The sequence below is a fragment of the Xenopus laevis genome, chromosome 5S (genome assembly GCF_017654675.1).
Source record: "Xenopus laevis strain J_2021 chromosome 5S, Xenopus_laevis_v10.1, whole genome shotgun sequence".
In the NCBI taxonomy this organism is placed as follows: Eukaryota; Metazoa; Chordata; class Amphibia; order Anura; family Pipidae; genus Xenopus; species Xenopus laevis.
Genome location: NC_054380.1, coordinates 101617653 through 101623765, shown reverse-complemented (window position 1 = coordinate 101623765; position 6113 = coordinate 101617653).

Here is a 6113-nt window from a genome sequence, read left to right as displayed (position 1 = left end):
ACATGGATATCTGGCTGCTTTATGAATGGAGGCAACGCACCATCGCACCCAACTCTTTGCCCAACTCTTTTAGGCCAATGTAATAAAGTCATTAATGAAAAATCTATGCACAAAGCCCCGCAATGCAAACAGTTTTTTATTTCTGCAAACAAGGTGCACTTGCACCCCGGGGAATGCTACTCTCTCCAATGAAGGCCAGATAAAAAATCTGAAACTTTGTGCAGAGAGTAGTGTTAGGAGGCACAAAAGCTCTGTTATTACCGGCTGCATTAAGGCAACTTATGGAAAGGGTAAGAGATGAGTGGCGAAAAGCTATCATGCACCCCCCACCTGCCCTACTTTGAGCAAGTGCTGCATAATGCAGGTAAGGCTCAATCAGTGGGTTAGGGAAACAAGTTATACAATACATTATGCAGTGTGCAAATCACCTATGGGCTTTTTTTTGCAGTTTGCACCAGAGCCTGCCAAGGTAATTTGGCACCCTAGGCAAGGGCTCCAATCAGTGCCCCCCCACCTGGTCCAGCATTACCATTTCCCACCTTACCATTCATATTGCCAAGGAACCTGTGCCAGCACCAATCATATTGCCCCCATTTGTACCTGTGCCAGCGGCAGTCAATCCCTCAGATGGTCCCCAATCTGCACCTGTGCCAGTATAAGCCAAAACATCCATCATCCTCCCAATTTGTACCTATGCCAACGGCAGCCAAAAAATCCATCATGTTGCCCCTAATTTGTACCTGTGCCAGCACCTATGATATTGCCCCCCATTTGCACCTGTGCTAATGGCAGTCAATCCCTCAGATGGCCCCCAAGTCCCCAATTTGCACCTGTGCCAGCATAAGACAAAACATCCATCATATTGTTACCCACAATCTGAACCTATGCCAGCGGCAGCCAAATAAATCCATCATGTTGAGCCAAACATCTGTGTACCTGACACCGTATTGCCGCATGTACCTGAGCCAGCAGCAGCTAATCCCTCATATTGCCCCCACTGTACCTGCAGCAGCCAAAAAGTCCACCATATTAAAGGCCATGCAAACCAGGGTTTAAAAAAAAATCCCCTTAAAAGTGTGCCTACCCCTAGTTCCGGCCCTGCTTTGCACACTGGGTCCTGCATTGTACCCAATCCCTTTGAGCAAATTTAAAATCCAAAACTATTTAGCAACCCCATTCACAAGTGCAGATAAAGGCTGTGAATTTTATAGTTTGCAGTTGTACACTGAATATGTAATAAAAGTAAGGGTCCTTCACAAATGCAGCTAAATGTGGTCGTGCTAAAATAGATGCAAATGTTGTGGCTGTTTAAATCATTCATCAAAGTTACTCTCATCCAAATGTTATCTGCAATCTTTAAACATGCACATTTACAATAGCATTTTTTGTTTTGACACATCAACATCAATAAAGCTGGAATTCTGGGAAAAAAAAGCTTTGTGGTTAAAAAAAACCCACTAAATTGTGTCCAAAATTGCACTTGGGTAAGTAAATGATGTTCTATTGTTGCTGGTATATTTATATGTTAAGAGGGTGTATATTGCAGTATTTAGAATTATTTTGATTTCTTTTACAAACATTCCTTTTTTACTGCTTCACTGAAAATATTCTTCTAAAATATAACAGCGCAAGCATCAACATTAAAATAACAAGCCTATAAAATTAGACATTATAATGGCACATATAATGGAAGAAAGATACAGAGCATCCTTTTATACTAAATTCTAAAGTGGAATAGTCCATGAATTAGCATATAGTAAGAAAAAGTTGACTTCTTCCCAGGAATAAAATGAAAACGTATTTGAAATTTACATCAGTTTAAGATTAATACACAAGTCAATTTGAATGTAGAACTGGAATTATTATCTCAGAGACACCTGCTCATAAATCAAGCTCAGTAGAAAAACACAGTGGTTAATCACCAATTTACAGCCTGCTTAGGGCCCTAAACAAGTTCAAGGAGAAATTTGAGTTTTGTTGGTAATGGAGTTCATGAGTACTTGTGCACAATTATATTATCCAGCTGTTATGCAGCTGCAAGTTCAATATGAAATCAAAGTATGCTGTTACAGGGTATAGGTAACCCCCACTCTGGTTTATAAGAATATGAGAAGTCACTGGGGAGTAGCATTGCCATTTTTGCTCCCTCAAAGGTCTGAACAAAGGGGTGAGGATGGTGATGTCAGGGGTTGGACAATGATGTTTAGAGATGGGTGGTGACATTAGGGTCAGAGCTATGATGCTTCAGTCAGTGAATGGCTGAATTCAGTGTCAATCAAAGCAGAGCCATGTCTGGAATGGACAGAAAGTTATGGATAGGACAGTCCATATAAAAACCAGTCTGGTTCAAAACTGGACAAGTAGCAACTGAGCAGGTTATGTCATCATAAAAGTCAGCCAACTCCAAAGGGACTTTTAATATATTTACTGTACTTATTTATAATAATCTACATCCTACTCGGCATGGAGTGAGTGGGTGCAATGAATTATGGGCCTTATGGGTGAGAATGTTGTGGGGGCCCTGGTACGCGTATGCCCATGCCTCTGTTTTCCTCCCCTCCCTTTCTCTGTGTATGTTCCCCTCATCTGTGTCCATTCTCCTTCCCTGTTAAGATTTCACTCCATTCCTTTCTTCTGTGTTCTTTTACCTCCTTACCTTCCCCTTCCCCTCAGCAGCGTATGCAGCAGATTATTGATTTAGGGGTCCTTATTAGGTTAGTGTCAATCAATGGGACTAAAACTCTTCCTGCCAAAAAGTGCAAAAAAGTATCAGCCTCTTTCTGCCGCTTACCATGCATGCACCTGGAACCATTGCATTGGCCAAGGTGCAGGCACATATGACAGATTTTGTTGCTGAAATGCAAACTCTCAGTAATGACATGCAAACTCTCAGCTCCAAAATCTGCTGCATGTGCCTGCACCCAGGTCGATGTAGATTGTAGTGTAGAGGCTGCTTCTTGGTCTGCACCAAATTTCAGCCCTGTGTGGCATTGCCTTTATATTTGTTATTACAGAGACAACCCTATTGTGACCAGAGCAAATTTGGGGGCATCCCTGCTTGGCTTCTTATTTATGTAGCAATTTGTTAGTATTACTATTGTGGTCTGATCTATTTAAACATTCTTCAGAGACACTTGTCTTATCATGTTTCCAGTGTGAAATCTGTATTGTACTTCTAATTAGCCGATTAAAACAGGGGAAAACTAGAAAACCTGTTTATTCTGTTTATGATGCAGTTTACAGCAAAAGTCCCCAATGGCAACTGTCATTTCTTCCAATATATACTTTACAAAATAGAAATAGTTCAATTAAAATAAAGCTACATGAATAATAAACACATCAAAATTACTTAGACTGTTTTTGGTCATTATAGGGATGTGGTGCTAGGTGTGTGCATAGTTGCATTAATACATGAGTACAATTGCACTTACTTGCTCATCTATAGAGGTGCAGTACACCAGTTTATGGCAGCGACCATATATCCCATGTCGATATTGAGTAAGTCAGAAAGAAGTCAAGTAGAATATGTGACTGCTATATATTGTACAATGTGAGTAGGGCCTACCCTTTTTTTAGAGCAGGTCAGAGTAAGAACCTTTAGAGCAAATGAAAACATAACAATATCAAGAGTGTCTGTCACCCTAACAGTTGGTTCAAGACCATTGAAGTAAATGAATGGGTTATTGGAGGTTAGTTCCTGCCTAGTAAACTCTAAAATGCTCTGTGTGATATTGCCTTTAGGACTATAGAGCTGACAATGGAATGGGGATATTCTCCTTATTTTCCAAAACACATTATCCTGTTATTGTTAGTTTTAATTTGAGCACCAGTGCAATGCACCACCTTATCCTTGGTCAATATGCTTGCTAGGGAGACACAGGGTCATGTATTTACACAATAATTAGTCTTCGTTCCTGAAAGAGAGTGAAGCTCTAATTACTGTACTTCAATTCAACCATTTAGATTCCTAACGCCAAGAGACCGCCGCTATCGTTCGTTCACACTCGCCAACTGTGAAGTGCTAAAAAGTAGCTAGATCTTCCTCAATCTTCTGTCACTTACATCATATCCTGTGTGCCAAAAATGCATTACAGTTCCAAAAACACTGGCGACTTTCCTTTTTTTGAAGTGGGATTGCCTGCAAAAGTCCTAACTTTAACGTTTTTTGGGTAACTGGTTTTCTCCAGACATTTCATAAAATATGGAACATTCATTTTACTGTGGGCTCGTGTAGGGAATTATATTAACTCTTTTGTCTCTATTAGGGTTCCCTAAACATTTGTAATAAAAAATGGTATCTTCAAGTATTTTCACCAACATTTATAATAAAAACCTCCATACAACTTTAAATTACCCGCTGAATGCAAATTGACCTAAGTGCAAGAACACTAGTGAATTTTCGCTAGGCACAGACGAACGCTAGCACATCTTCACTATGAAATGCTCACACTGCCGAAGTAACGCAAACGAAAAGTCACCAGTGTTCCCAGTGTACGCATGTCATTATTTCAAATGGGGCTGTACTCACTCAGGAAAAATGCAGCATGTTGCGTCTCAACCTGCGTTCGGCGCCTACACGCGCCTGAGTGAGTACAGCCCCATTTGAAATAATGACCTGCGTCTATTCCTGCGCTCCCCTGCGGCTGAACGCCAAAAAACGGAATGCAGGGGAGCGCAGGTCAGAACGCCAGTGAGTAAGAGCCCTTAGGGTTACTACACCTGTAGCAAATATTGCACCTTTAATTACATTACCCCCTTAAATGGGAGTAACAAAGTGATCTGGAATAGAGAAATAATCATCACTACAAGTGAATTTAAAATGTGCTTTGGGGGCAGTAATGTATGTAAGTTCTTATCCAAGTGGTTAAGAAAGAGAAAGCACAACCTGATCTCCACTATATCAGCCAGATACATCCATACATAAATACATATATCCAATAGCATCACTGACAACTTTACCAGTATAAATGGCTAGTAATTTGAACACCCGACATTCTGTATAAATAAATGAATATTAATTGCTCATTAGAATATAAACCAGTAAATAGGAAGCAATATATAATCTGGATTGAGATGTGTACTTGAGCTGTAAAATAAATAACCAATAAATATTTAAAAATAAGTATATGTTTACATTTTTAGAACTCTATGTAGGTGCTTTCAACAAACTGCATAAAGACTGTTCCTTCTAATATACTATATGATTATATGTATGAACTGTACTCTCCATGTACTGATTCATTTGTATATATGTATTCACTGTGACTCTTTAAAGCATATCATTTATATGACTGCATTTAAGAAGTTCATCGGCATCAGCAGAGGGGTGATAGTTAATATACAATGTGCATTTTTTCTTTATCCTGAATAGGAGTTTATTCCAGTGGATGTGTTTCTCGAGATTTTACTTTTAAACAAGTGTCAGTTTTGTAACTTGCTACAAATCTCAAATATTGCATTTTTATATACTGTATGCGTGTGTATTTTACACACTGCTTTGCTGCATTGTTTCTTTGTTTTAAGAGGCATCCAAAAAATCTTACTAAACAAGATTGTTCATGTAAACTGGGTCTGCCACATTTCATTGAACGTAACAACTAGAATGATATTCTGTGTAAACGTTAGCTTATTCAGTTCCAGATCTGTATTTTCTCTCCATATAAATGTAATAAAATAGAATTTTTTCTGAAAATATAGCAAAATGGCTCAGTGCATGGCAGGTCTGCCTAAGCAAATCAAGACAATCACATATTGCTTGTCTAAAGTATGTGAAAGAAGAAGGAAATAAGGAAGAAAAGGAGAAAGCTGGTCCTTATTCAACAGGAATCCAGGGCTGAAGATGGAAAGAGACATAGGGGCCGATTCACCAAGGGTCGAATATCGAGGGTTAATTAACCCTCGATATTCGACTGGGAATTAAAATCCTTCGACTTCGATTTATATCGAAGTCGAAGGATTTTAGCGCAAATAGTTTGATCGAACGATTGAAGAAATAATCCTTCGATCGAACGATTAAATCCTTCGAATCAAACGATAAAAAGGATTTTAATCCAACGATCGAAGGATTATCCTTCGACCAAAAAAACTTAGGAAAGCCTATGGGGACCTTCCCC